The sequence below is a fragment of the Lytechinus variegatus genome, chromosome 1 (assembly GCF_018143015.1).
Source record: "Lytechinus variegatus isolate NC3 chromosome 1, Lvar_3.0, whole genome shotgun sequence".
In the NCBI taxonomy this organism is placed as follows: domain Eukaryota; kingdom Metazoa; phylum Echinodermata; class Echinoidea; order Temnopleuroida; family Toxopneustidae; genus Lytechinus; species Lytechinus variegatus.
This window is the reverse complement of record NC_054740.1, coordinates 43,131,487-43,147,193: the sequence shown is the minus strand read 5'-3', so window position 1 is coordinate 43,147,193 and position 15,707 is coordinate 43,131,487. Positions and strand designations below refer to the sequence as shown.

The following is a 15,707-nucleotide window of genomic DNA, read 5'->3' as shown; positions in this document are numbered from 1 at the left end:
GGCAACACAATTTTCAACACATGCAAAAAATGTGTCTTGCACACCTTTACCCCAAGACCAAAATATGTACACACACACCAACATTCAACCCCCTCCACCGTCACCCTTCGGCTTGGTTAGCATCTTCATTCAGATATTTGGTGCATTGAGATGCGAGGACAAACAGAAGATCTGTTCAAAAAGGGTCTGAATTCAAGAACTAATCCAATGCAAAATAATGCACTGCTACTGAGTTTTGCACTAGCACTAGTCTATATATCAGACAAATCTGAACTCATAAATTCTGACATTTTCACCCATTTTTCCACTGTTCCTGCAGCCAGATTTTTTGGAGCATACCCCATTCTTAATTCTCATACATAAACAAAGGTCTAGAGAAAAAATCACGCTTTTGTCCACCGTGTCCACATAATTCCGCTAATTGACCAGACTAATAAGCTCTATTCTGTCCTGATTCATCAAATATCATAGCAATGGCAAGTTAGAAGCTCCTGTTACAAGCCACTGAAATGGTTCAATTTGATTGACAGAGCTCATTTGCCATGGAATTCTATCATATGTTTTATGAAACAGACCCCTAGCTCCATGGAGACTTCAAATTGTATGTATATGCATTGTCCATTTTCTGGAAGAAGGTCATTTACAGTGTCATGACTATATTATATCATTATCAATATGAACAGTTTGTATTGTCATTTAGAGTTATAACAAGTACAATCAAATTTTGCCCTCCTCAAATGGAGGTTAGTATATCAAATCTTTACTATTCAGATTTATTACTGCCATCTTCTATTAACCGATATGTCAACAGTCCCTACAATGCTTCATTAATTGATGTTCTATGCTTGATGATGGGTCCCGGGGGGGGCCACTAACATTGCCGAGTGGATACCATGCGCGACCAAAAAAACACGTAAAAAGGATGTCTTTTTCACGATAGGGCACGTTACGTACGTAACGTGATAAGGGTGTCAAAAACACAAAAATAATGAAAAAAGGGTATCTATTTCGCTAGGAAAATTACGTGCTTAGGGTCGAATATGCGGGGATGATAAAACAAAATTAAAATGTTTTATCAAATGATGTCCTTTTTGCTCCAAAACTGTTTAGAGTCCGATTTGCGCGAGGTGTAGAAGGTGGGGTCGTACTAAACCAAATAAGGTAAAGCCGCGACGACCGAAGGACCCGTAACAATAAAACATTCCTGTACTTGTTTAGGGGTTCATTTCAGGGAATATTTGCCAAGAGTATCGTTTTGTTTCCCATACTTGGTAAGGGTAGGGTTTCACACGCCAATACTTGTTAAGGGGTGCATTTTCAGAAAATGGAAATTACGTGTTTAGGGTGCTTTTCGAGACCCCTTGGTCGCGCATGGTATCCACTCGTGAATGGAAGTGGCCCCCCTGGGTGATGGGTACTTGCATTGAAAATTGCTTAGCTATATACATGCTTTCACCAAGAGATGGCGCTATTGAATGTAAATCCTTAGCAGTCATAGCCGGGCCCGTGATCAATTTGGCAAAACAAATTTTCAGAGAATTTCTGTTTCGAGCAATAAAATACGGATTTTCGATTATACATGTATGCAAAATATTTTAATGAACAACAAGCACCTTTTTTTTTCTTCTACAACTCATGATTTTTAATGTAATTGATCATCTACCCCTTGATAAATGTTTGCAACCTATTTTATTGATAGCAGATTCTCAAATACTTGATTTTGGGGTACTAGAAAATATTGATTAAGTGGCACTGTTACAATATCAACATGATCATCAGTTAACTGTTTTAAACACATTCGAGATATCCAGTGTTACTGTAGTGTACTAGTATTATTATATGGGAAGGGTATAATCAATTATTAACACAATATGAGTTACTTTAAATGCTCATTATAGGCAGTATTGTCCATAGCTCTGCAAAGATTTGAATTTTTACTAATATTTTTCAGGAATAGTTCATATATATTGCATAAATGGCATTGTTAAAAAAAAGAAGCATCCTCTTGGTAATATTCTTTTGTTATATATGTTTATATTTCTATATATATAACATGAAGTCATATCATATTTGTTAATGATTGCTGTTATTTACCCCATCTTATTTATGAGTTCGCTTGACATCCTTTATGTTTATTTATTCAAAGATATGTTGCAAGTGATTTTTATCTCCTTTTTTGGCATCACTGTTGAATCAACTCCGTGTACATGTATTTGTCATCACAAAAATTGTCCCCAGACTTTTGATACATGAACACAAATGTCAGAAAAGATCAAAGTACATGTATATTATGTTTGGAAACAAACTTCAAGTAAATACACCAGAGTAATACAAAAAGGTACGTCAGAACAGAAGTGATAAATTGTCTGTGGTTAAGGGACACTTCCAATTACGAAGATAATCTCTGAAGTCCTTTAGTCATATTTTTTTTTATTTGTATGAAATTATGGGCATTTGCTGAACAATAAACAAAACTAGCTTTACTTTCTGTCACTTTTGAGAAGTCTTTTTCCAAATACAAATTTCCAATACAAATACCTGTGCTCATATGTGTGTTTTTATGTTGCTATTTTCATGTCACATATGATCTGGTTTCAATCTAGACTCTACAGCATTCACTTTACATAAAACTTGTTGTTTATTTATATATTTGCATCATCTGGCATATTTAGATTTTCAATTATTAGATATAATTTGGTTTCATGCCATTTTATAATAACAACATCTTTTCTTTTATAGTCTGGTTATATATTGGACTGGGGGAACTTGATTATATTCAGTTTAATTCTATCTCTTAATTTTGTTTGGTGAATATTGAATGAGAGGTCTTTTCTGTTGCTTATTCAGATGATATTTTTTAGTTTTATAGTATGATTTGTCCAATGATAGGGTAACTTCTTAATTTATAGTGGGACAGTTTTATGGCAGGTTTTAAGATGATGAGATTGTTTGTATGGTTGTAGTAGTGTAAAGAAAAAAGTGGTTTTATTTTATGTTTCTTACCATGTGATGGTTATTACCATGTGATGGTTATTTGAGATATTTATGCTGGCTTCAATGAGAACATGAAAATTAAACACTCTACTTTTATTTCTTTTGTACCATGTCTCATCTTATTTTTATATTCTTAGGAAGCATCTATAATTTACTTTACAACAGATTATAATATTGATAATACTTGTGTTAAAATCAGCAAAAAAATGAATGTCATCAAAAGATGATGACGTTGATGGTGGTTGTGGTTAGGATGATATCGGTGATAATGATGATGATTAAACTGATGATGATGGTGATGATGAGGAGGAGGATGAAGATGATGTTGATATTGATAAAGGTGGAGATGATAGATGATTGATGGTGATGATGATGATGATGGTGGTGATGGTGATGATAAGGAGGAAGATGAAGATGGTGATAGTGGTTGTGGTGATGATGGTATTGGTGATGATAATGATGGTGATGGAACTGATGATGATGGTGATTGATGAGGAGGATGAAGATGATGTTGATATTGATCATGGTGGAGATGATGACTAATGACAATGATATGATGATGATGGCATGGGCCGCTGAAACTTAGGGGGCTGGGTGGGCTTCAGCCCCCCCCCACACACACACACACCACGTTTTTTCAATAACCATGTACTGACTGTGTTAAATAATCTACACTCAGCAAAAAAGTTCTTGGACACTTATAAAAGTAAAAATATTCCATATAGATGTTTGATTAAAGGCAAATTATTGTATGTCAACATGACCAGACAATATTCCTCTTCCAGTATGACATGACATTTTCATGTGAACAGTCATGCATGGATGGTTAAATGCTTTAAGCAATAGCAATGTCAGTAAAAGAAAAATTGCAAGAAATGGACCATTCAAATGCTACTGATCATGGCCATCCTGTAGGCATACATTCAACAATTTCAACAGGTTGTTACCATTTGAATTGAATACTTAGGGATGCATCATGAGATGCATAATGAGATGGATCATTTGGACAATCACTTTCAAGATGAAGCTTTCCAACCAAGAGCATGCAAGAGCAATAGAAATGTTGCAGTCTGGGCAGTCATTTAGACAAGTGGCTCAATATTTCCAAGTTTCACCAACAACAATTTAAAATGTGAGCCAGCATTATTTGGCTACTGATGAAGTTAGAGTACGCAATGTCGATGTGCTGCACTCATTCAGAGCCAGGGTGAACAAACGAGATATTGAATTTTCTTTGGCTTATGCCAAGATACTGAAATTTGACATTTTTTAAAAATTCCAGTGGAATAGTGATTCATCCGAGGTGGATAACTTTTCCTTCTCTTTTAGAGTGGTATATGACTTTAAGTTTGCTTTTATCGTTTAATGGATATTCATGCCACATAAACTTTCACAAATGAAACTAATGACTGATCGTTTTCTTGCAATTTTCTTTAACTGACATTGCTATTGTTTAATGCCTGTAACCAGCCATGCAATGACTGATCCATTTCTTGCTTTTCTTTACTGGCATTGCTATTTTTTAAAGAATTTAACCAACCATGCATGACTGTTCACATGAAAATGTCATGTCATACTGGAAGAGGAATATTGTCTGGTCATGTTGACATAGAATGATTTGCCTTTAATCAAATATTTATATATTTTTAAAATAATATTATTCAAGTTCATTAAAATACATTGAGCCTACAAAAAAACATCAAAAATTCATAAGGAAACAAGGAAACAAAGACACATGGGTGATAGCAAGATGCAATAAGATTTTTTTTTGAGGGGTAATATTGTATAAGGATAATTACAGTTCATGTATAAAAAAAATATGGAATATTTTAACTTCTATAAGTGTCCAAGACCTTTTTTTGCCGAGTGTATATCAAAATACTTCTCAATCCCAATCTTTCCCTTCCACTCTCCAATGTTCTTAAATCCTCTTCTTCATCCGTGTGTTCTCTTCCACTCCCCGGCAGCGAATTTTTAAACCGTAGGATGGCCACTGAAGAAAAATGAATTATTCATGAGTGGTTCGCTTCTTGCGATTAATTAGTCTTTGATTCAAGGGTATAGGAGACCCTTATAAACTTCTCTTCTTAAAATAATTAAAGCAATTGGTTATTATTCTAAATCACCCCTGTTGATTATAAAAATTACCTATTTGTTTTGTTTTTAAAGTAAATTAGTGTTTGTTGACGGAGGAATACTCGGATCTAAAAGCTTCAGGTTAGAAATATGTCTGTATTTATAGACTAAATGTACAACGTGACGACATTGGTGTTGCTCAAATCTCTCCGGTCTCTCTCTCTTCCTCTCTCTGAGTCTCTCTTATCTTTTCATGCTTTGTTCATATAATTTCGTTTGCATCTGCATTTTATACCAATACTGAAAACGTATATTTTGAGGGGAAAAGTTTATTTTCTTAAATTGTTCTGTGTCCAGATAATTTTCATTCTCTAATGTAGGACACTGCCTAAACAGAATGACATTTCTCTCTCAAAGTACACGTTTACTTCTTCAAACTTTCTTTCACAATATAATTACATGTTACATTATGGTTTAAATATTGATTATGTATCTATCATCTGTCATGTATCACTGAACACATACATGACATCACACCCGACCCTTCGCTCCCTCGCCCTTCACCCCCCCCCCCCCTCTTTCTCTTACTCCATCAGACTTTCTTTCACATTGATCATAATTATATATAACATTACAGTTAATATTGCGGTTTATTAAACATGTTAAATTGTAACTTTATACTGTATACATCCCTTCACACAACTGACAAAATGGAACATAACAATAGAAAGCACTGTGTTGTGTTTACTGGCCTATCATGAAAGCATACTTTCTGTTCTCTCTCCTCTAAAAAAATATATGAACACAGAAAATCACGGATATGTTCAGCAGCTGTTAACATTTATCCATCACTGTTAAAGGGCAAGTCCACCCCAACAAAAATGTATTTGATTAAAAAGAGACAAATCAAAGAAGCATAACACTAAAAAATTCATCAAAATTGGACTTAAATATGAAATTTATGACATGCTAAAGTTCCGCTTAATTTAACAAAACAGTTATATAAGCACATCCTAGTCGGTATGCAAATGAGGGGACCAATTATATCACCCACTCACTGGTTTTTTGTTTGTTTGTTTTTGCATTTTATTGTATTTATTCAGCTTTTTGAACACATTGATATGAGGTTATAGGGTTGGTTGAAAAACATGATTGTACTGTATACCAACTGCTATTAAATATTGCTGGTTGTGAAAAGAAATTGATTAACTTAATTGGTATAAAATACAAATAACGGTATACCGAGTTAAAACAATTTCTTCATCAACCAGATTAATGTGATGCGATTAAATGAAACATAAACTTTCCCTGTCCCACAAAGTTGAAATTATAAAAAAGATATAGTAGTGCAGTTATTGTTTCAAGCAATATATAAACATATACGTGCATGTATCTATACGCTTTAAAACGGCGCCAGCCCAGAACTACATGTAGGTCTTAAGTATCATTCCAAAATAGTATTGTCAATTAAAACAGTAAACAAATACATTTTCTTCTAACAGTAACAGGATTATCACTATAGGCACACCGTCACTTTAATTCTAATCTTTGTTAAATGTATTTAATTCTTGTCAAATATTATGTCTGTTTTTTTTTGTAGTATATCACTGATATGAATTACCATTTCAAGATTGAAATAACCTCTTTGTCAGAAAGACAAACCCAAATAAGTGAACTACCCTGCGGAGATTCAAACAATATAAGAAAGGCATCCAATTCAAATTATTGTTGATTGACTATTAAAATTTGATATGAATATTCTGTAGAGCGATCTACTGTACACTCGTGCACCCTGACCTGAGCCTTGTGTACCACTGGGATCTAGATCTAACTTTACATACGGCAGCCCTCACCAATTCTAGCTTCCAACATTAACCCATTGCATGTACCATGCGGGGTTCGATTTATATTAACCAATCGCCTACATAAAACGTCATGATATCATATAAGTTAGTAGTCAACTGGTTAAACCTTGAACAATAAAAACTTCAATGGCATCAAAACTTCCCACAAATCAGGCGCGAGTTCAGCTGTGTGATCTCGATTTATCCATATAGTCTTTGCTTTCTAGTCCTTAAAATATTAATTCTTATTTTGTGCGGCGAGATATTTCGTAGTAGATCTAGATTTAATCTTGGATTAATAACTACAATATTATTTTTTATCAAGATGGGGGAAAGTATATAATTCAAGACGAAAGAACTGTCATAACATAAGCAGCATTTAAATGCTCACAATAAACACGGCCTCTATTACAGACTAGGGTATTGAGGGAGGCAGATTGCGAAGCGAATCGCTCATGAATAATTCATGATCTTCAGTGGCCATCCTACGATTTAAAAATTCGCTCCCCGGCAACAGGCCCAAGCGTTCCTTAATGCGGTTGCTAGTTTCAGTTTTACTATACCCGGATGCGCGTTTCCGTTTTACACCCTGGCGAAGGCATTTTCCGGAAAAGTAGCCAAAAAGCGACTAGTGAAGAGTCTACACACGTCGCTGGTTGCATGCAGCGTGCGACACAGGCGAGTCCACCACCGCATGCAATTTGCACAGTTACTGATCAGAGTTCCTCGGCACTTCGGCAGTCAGGAGTGAAATCCGAACATGTTTTTGCAGTCGCGTTGTTTATGATAGTTTTTTTTTCTAAAAATAAATTATTAACTAAATGAATAGAATGACGGACAAAATCAAAATAAACAGATACTTATAATGGAAAGTCAAATTGAAGTTTGGTGGATTGATACACTTAGAAGCTGCCGAAAGATAGATATAGAAGACTGATAAATAGATATAGACAGATAGATAGAGAGAGAGGTGGATAGATAGATAGAAAGAGAGAGAAAGAGGGGGAGATGGATGGATAGATAGATAAATAGAGAGAGCCAGGGGGAGAGAGAGAGAGGTCGATATGGAGAGGGGAGAGAGAGAAAGAGAGAGAGAAGGATAGATAGAGAGGAAGAGAGAGAGGGAGAGATGTTATATGGACGGACAAAGAGAAGAGAGAAAAAAAGACAGACAGATGCTAGAGAGGGAGAGAGATAGAGAATTTGAGAGACAGATAGATAGATGTTAGATAAAGAGGGAGAGAGACAAAGAATATTAACAAATTAACAGATAGATAAGTTAAAAAAATAGATAGATAAATAGATAGAGAGAATAAGAGAAAGACAGACAGATGGATAGATATATGGATAGATATATAGATAGAGAGAGAGAGATATTAAATAGATAATTAAAGAATGAGAGAGACAGAGAAGATTATTAACAAATTAACAGATAGATAGATACTCTAGTTAAAAATAGATAAATAGATAGAGAGAAATAGAGAAACATATTAATTAGTTGTGTACAAAAAACGCTCCTTTTATAAGGCATAGAAATGGGACGTTTAACGCACAGTCACTAATACGCGCCGCTGTCTTCGCATCGTGCAGGCAGTCTACGTGTATAGTGGCGGGCTGCTACATTGCGGTGCAGGGGTGTTCAACTTACATATCGTGAGCGCACTCAGCTGCGTGTTTTCACTTCTTCTCCTTTCTCTCCTTTTCTTGTCATTTTTCCTCGCATTACTTGTTTTCATAAATTTCCCTCTCACTTTCCTTGTTTTCTCACTCCCTTCAGTTTTGTAACTCTTCTTGATCACTTGCATTCATTGGCACACCCCCGGTCAAAAATGGTACGGTTCTATCCAACATACACTCAAGTCGTCGCTGTACGAATAGTGAAATTCTTCACGCGCTGCGTTGCCTAGCTATGCGTGTTTACTGTGTACACACAATGCCATCGGCTGAACCGGCCGCCAAACTATAGTGACCAAAATTGCAAAAGCTTTTGCAAATGTGAAAAGTGACAGAGGTTTTTTTTATCCAATCAAAATCATTCTTAGGTATTCGCAATCTACAGCATTTTCTGCAAAATGTCTTTTTTTGATAGGGTCTATTGTGACGTATATATTTTTTTACAACAATGTGAAGTCGCACCAAACGTTTCGTTTCCCGCACTTGCCCATTGGCTCATGTACAAATGGATTTCCAAAATCATCAAGAAAGGTTCCAAAAACCTCAAAAGTGACAGAACTTAATTTGACTAAAATTGACTGAAAATCATATCATGTTCAAGGTGAGAATCTGCTCTATTCTATTCTGTTTTGATAGATCACCTTGTTGACGCGTTTGGGAGATATCTTAGCAAATCCCTCAAAAACTGCGTATTTTCTATTATTCTCCATAGGGAAATAATTTAACACGCTACGCACTGCAAAAAAGGAGCGCAAACAAATTGATATGGACAGACAGATGGATAGATAGATGGATAGAGAGAGAGATAGAGAATTTGAGAGATAGATAGATGTCAGATAGATCAAGAATGAGAGAGAAGAGCGACAAATTAACAGATAGATACTGTAGTTACATAGGTAGGTAGAGAGAGAGAAATAGAGAAAGACAGACAGGTGGATGGATAGATAGAGAGAGATAGAGAATTTGAGATAGATAGATGTTAGATAAAGAATGAGAGAGACAGAGAAGATTATTAGATATATAGATACTGCAGTTACATAGATAGATAGAGATAGAATTTGAGAGATAGATATATAGACAGATAGAGAGAAAGACAGACATCAGCAAATCGGCAAGGCAAATGATCAAGGCAAACATTCGTATTGAACCTGGAAAGTATAAGCTCATCAGTTGCATTTGCAAGTACGGTATATTCTGCGGATAACTTCGGCGCGGACTTTGGATCGCGCGCCCAGCTGATAATGTAAACAAACGTAGACGTAGACTCTTCACTAGTCGCTTTTTGGCTACTTTTCCGGAAAATGCCTTCGCCAGGGTGTAAAACGGAAACGCGCTACCCGGATATCTGTCGTCTGTTTCTTATCCGCTAATTTTAACTCATTCTCTAACGTATGTTCGCAAACTTCGCATGCGAAAAAAATTATGGCGATCGGGAAAAAGATCGAATGAAGATAGATATTGATGTCATCTTGAACCTTCCTACCTAGCAACAAAGTCTGATGTCTGTTTGATTGTATTGAACATAGGTGAGTCGTTCTTTTGTTGATAATAATCGTGAATTATGTCACCTCGCTGTCATTGTTGATGCACGCGCAGGACGTTATTACGGTCAATATCGTCTCGTGAAATCCTTGTGCACGTGATTGTATGCGACTCTTCACAATTTCATGTGAAATTTGTTGGGATTGCACATGAGCGATATCCCCCCAGGTATCGTACATGGGTGGTGCCATGTGATTAGCGAAAGGGAGTTGAGGAATTGTGGACCCAGGATTTGGGCAGGAATTCGGAGGGACATGTTTGCCGGCAAAATGAATTGGACTGAAAAGTTAATGGCTGTAGCAGGGTGACTAGATTCAACAAAATGAAATACGGGACAATCAACAAAAGTATGCTGCATGACGACACAACGGCAAATTGTCCATAGACTGTGTACAACGGATAGATCGTCTCCGCACAGCGATTCGAAGACTGCTGATTGGTCAATCGCGCAGATCACGTCATGATCACGTGGTCCGAAAAATAATTCCTTCGGACTGCGTGCGGAAGTATCGATAGCGATAACGATATCCGGTCACGATGTGTACGCGGTAAATGGTCTTGGTTCGTGATCGGATCGCTCCGGTATCGATCAAAAATTATCGAAACTCTGCAATTTCATGCATATTCACGCGACGCTCCGGAATCCAATTGACTTTGTGCACGTTGCGATAGACTCTACAAATTCCAACGAACATGATGACATATAGACGCTAATTTGTAAGATTTTGACGGAAAAGCAAAAAGTAATCGAAATTCTCTTACCTGTGCGGTATCGGTGAGAAAATAGATCCTCCAAGAATACCTTTCATAATTCATACAAAATACGCGAAAGTGAAATTCTAGGTCGATTTTGGTACGAGGTGATAGAGAATTGCACACTTGTTTTGGTGGAATTCTTTGTGGGGAAACAAAAGGCTTGCACTGCGCATGCTTACATTTTCATTCATAAATTGGTTCTCGGCAGTGGCTGGATGACGTCATGTAATAAGCAAAAATGTACATGACCGCTACGTTCACGCTACGGTATCCATTGTACACAATTTGTCACTGTGCATGAGCGGATCGACCGAGCCAGGTCTTTAAAAAAATCAACCAAAAAAAATCAACAAAAAAGGCTAGGCCTACACTAGACAGCTGGCATCCCTCTGTTTCGAGGAGTTTTTTAACATTTTTTTTATTTTTATTTCTCGTACACAGACGGCTTGCTATCGTGCAGCCACCATTATTTTTTTTAGGGGACTTGCAATGCAAAATCCCCCTGTCTGGGCTCTTCAATTTTTGTCTTTAATGAAATTTTTTTTTTGAAAAATAACACAACCAAAATGCAAATTAATATTCCCTCTTGGCATTAATTGCCAAAAAACGGAGAAAAATCAAGTTAAACAGTGACTTACCTCGGCTGTCGCGCAAATTCACTTCCCCGTTTTATCCGATCTTAAGTACATAAACATATGGCCATTGAGTCCCCTGTACAGATGGCGCTAGAACTTCGGTCTCTATTTGATGAGTGAAGCCAACGGGGTTCAGCTGAACAACCAACATAACAGAGACCGAAGCTTTTGGTCTAGGCCTACACTTATTAAAGGGTAAGTTCACCCTGACAAAAAGTTTATTGTAAAAATAGCAGAAAAAATAATAAAAAATATTGCCGAAGGTTTGAGAAAAATCCATCAAATAATTAAAAAGTTATTAGAATTTCAATTATTTGATTTGTGACGTCATATGCGAGCAGCATTCCTACATAGCGAATGGTAAAAATTCACTGAAATGTCATTTTCTCAGAAAATTGAAAATGGTTTTCACTGTTCCTTTTGTATATCAATATACAAATCATTTCACACCCGATCATGAATAGAAAACAAAATTAAGACATCAGGAACCTTAAAAAATTTGAAATTCATGCATTTTATATTACATAACACATGGGGCAGCTGCTCGTTTATGACGTCACAAATCCAAAACTTTGAACTCTAATAATAACTTTTTTACTCTTCAACGGATTTTCCTCAAAACTTCACCAATATTTTTTACTATTTTTTCTGCTATTTTTACGACAAAGTTTTCTTCAGGGTGAACTTCCCCTTTAATAGGAGTGGGCTATACATAGGTCAAAAATACTTTTTTTTGTTATTTCAATATGGGAACAGTTTTTTTTTATTCCTTGTAATGTATCTCAACATGAAATGACAATATTTTTTTGTCTTGGGTCCGAGAAAAAAGTGTGCCGGGCCAAAATCCAAAATGGCTGCCAAAACCACCCAAAATCACAGTTTTGGCCACAACTTCTTTATTTGGTGGTCTTTTTCTTTGGTTTTGGTGTCTATTCATATGCATTTGGGGGCAGGCAATTTGTTTTTCCTATAATTAGTACTTATAAACCATTATTTGTAGAGTTAAAAGGTAATTATACCTAAATTTTCAAATTTTTATAGCCTTTTTCAGCCAAAAAGTAGATTTTATCGTCTTGGGGTTCTTCAATATTAGATGGTACGAGGTCAACAATAGCAAGCAGCGTCATAGAGCTATATCGCTTTTATTCCTCTACTATGGGTTTTATGGATATTTGTGAAATATATCTTAAATAAAAAAAAAGTTAATTATCCATAGGGGCTATACAGTATACAATGTACTGTACATACTGCACTGCATAAATGCATTGGCCACCATGACAAGGCATGTATAAACTATAGTGTTATACAGTAGCGCCCAAAATAAACTTGACAGATATCGCACGTGAAACGCCCTAATCGATGTGGGTCTGACTATCGCAATATTAACGTGCGTGAACGTTAGGCTAGTCTGTGGCAGACATCGCCGTGTTCTGGCCGGTGATTCGGCGCACGGCCACGGCCGCGAACTACTTTCTCGAGCTGCGATAATTTATCGCGATATGATTAGGACTCCAAATCAGCGAGCCTTTTTCTATACCATTCGCAAAGATTGTGGGCATAGATTGTTTCTTTCAATTACATTTTCGATAACTGATTGGCTTGGAAAACAACTCACATGTAGAGATCAGCAGAATCGCTCTGCTTTAGAATACGAATCTAGTCCTAGAATCTACTCGGCCGCGCATTACATGCCCGTCCAGACTACTAGCAAACGATCTTGGTTACTAGCCTCAGTTCTCCGCCGTACGCGCGTGCGAAATGAAATGGGTTGATAGACGCTGACTACGAGTTTGTTTGCCAGTGCAGCTGTCCCAAGCAAAGCACTTGTTAACATTGTAATGATGAAAAGATTACTCACAATCGTCCCTCAGACCATGGACTTATTACATGCTCAGACCCAACCAATAATTATCCCTTTTATTCTTTCTTCCTTCTCCAGCTCTAGCTAGGGTCCGAGTATACGTCTTTGAAAATCCCCTTCATCTGCCTGATGCTGACTCTTTGTTGGCTGAACCAAATCTCAAGGGCCGTATTTAGTGTCACATAGCTTTTTGCATCATCATTATTACTACTACTATTATGATTATCATACCCATCGATGTTATTATTAATTTTACCACTATAGCGGGGTTTTTTTTAAGCCTGAGTCATATCGATTATTTTGAAAACCGGTGTTCGACAGCTCTAATTCGATCGAACATCGATGCATCGAATATTGAAGGCGGGGAAAATTTAGTCTTGTTTTTGCGTCGATGCGCTTTTTGCATATGCACTCTACGCACTGTCGGTCTGCGCTGGCGTTGACCGGGTGAGCGTTGCACAAGCAGATGACAGAGCAAAGTTCGTTTCTATTTTCCATGATCACAAAACACAAAAAATGCCGGGGACCAAATCAGAATTCTTCCCAAAATATCTTCAACAATGATATTTGCAGATGACAACATATAAGTTTAAAATGAAACAATAATAAAGACATGAATCACGCAGAGTCGATCCGAATGATTTTCGGTCAACTAGCATTCGCAGTCCATTCACCAGCCCCGTCCGCAGCTCCGTACACTCACTCTCCCGAAACGACAGGCGTGCTTGACGTCAGCGCCAGCAAAAAAGTGCAATCAACGGAGAGCGCTGTAACTTGCCTGAGATTGTGTAGTTGGATCCAAAATGAGCTCCAAATAAATTTATGGGAATAAATACGTAATTTTCTCTGGATGGTCATTTGAATTGCTATTCAATGCTGATATAACGATTGTGAGGAAAGATTGTGGAATATGAGTTATGACGATGTTCGAGAATTAATCCTGATAATGACAATCCAGATTTTTAGACGCAATTGAGCATGCGATCAAAATAAATACGAATGGTTCGAATCGAGCCCTAAATTCATCTAAATTATTACGATTTAACAAGATTTTATGGTCATACTAAGAATATTGACGATGTCAGCAAAGTATGTTATGTTCATATGGAAGAATTAATACTGGGATTATTTCTATGATTCCATTTCTGGACGTCTCCTCCAAGCTCCGAGAAAATAAGCACAATGCGCATGCGTGTTCGATGACGTATGACATATTTTCCCATTCATGAAATCAGAGCCCAAAGTTGGGCACAAACTAGCTTCAAATTGATGGGGAAAAAAATCAAACGCAATTTTCTCTGTTTTGTCATGTAAAATGTTATTATATGGTGATATTACGAACTTGAACAGAGTTTTTGCATGTAGACAATGTTCGAGAATCAATCCTGACGTGATGATTATTTTTTTTAGACAAGTGCACTAGCTCGACTCAAGAAGTCAAGTCGATCGTCATGAGATCACTGATCTCTCCCCTACCTGGATGGGAACAATAACGCTGATTGGCCTATTCCGTGTTGAAGCACCGGAAGTTGGTACCTCCGCAAGCCGAGTTCCCCCCAAAAAGCCAAAATCGGAGTAGAGTCTGGTACACGGCAATAGTGTCAATTCTTAATTATACTTACCAAATCAACTCTTATAACAGCACTTTTCAATGTGAATTTATACCTGATACAAAGTTTAAGATGTCGTCCTGTGCCACGTATAATTGCACTTATTGTGACGACCGTGGAAACAGAGAAAATGGGATTACTTTTCACAGATAAGACAAGCTGGTGAACTGCATAGTTGTAGACTTTATGTAGTCCCATGTGCTCAAATACATGTGTGGTAATTCTAAATTACCAGAGCAAGTTTCCAAAACTTTAAAACTCCGGGGGGGGGGGGGGGTTATCGATTGTTGTGATTTCTCTGGAAGCGTGATGAATTCAAACCATGATTCAAATATTCAGTTTATTAATATTCACAAATGTCACCAAGTTTTATGAGTTTATCAATCATGTTTGGACAGAAGAATATCACGACTGAGACACGAAAATACTGACCGTGTATAGCATGTATTGTGAAACTTAAGTTAAGACTGAAAATCTGCCGTTTCGGAGGAGTTAAACAAAAATATTTTTTGCAAAGCATAGATCCTGACCGAAATAGACTGATTTTTGGGACAAGGACTGGATCTACAAGGTATTCTGAAAATTATTTATCTTTTATTTGTGAAAGGACAATAAAATTTACAAGCTATAGGTACATGTACGGTATAGGACTAGGACTTTAGGGGGCTTATGTAACTTGTGGCATGTGAATTTGTGATATTTCTCTGTCAACAAT

General features: G+C 36.8%; 1 protein-coding gene across 1 annotated transcript in view; it reads left to right on the top strand.

The window, feature by feature from the left end:
* The first annotated feature begins 9,953 nt into the window (after positions 1-9,953).
* The window catches only part of LOC121414722 (ubiquitin carboxyl-terminal hydrolase 38-like), a 37,061-nt gene continuing 31,307 nt past the window's right edge, over positions 9,954-15,707 (top strand). Inside the window, exon 1 of the mRNA XM_041607790.1 lies at positions 9,954-10,114. The gene's annotated coding sequence lies outside the window, so the exon portion shown is untranslated. The remainder of the gene's footprint in view (positions 10,115-15,707) is intronic.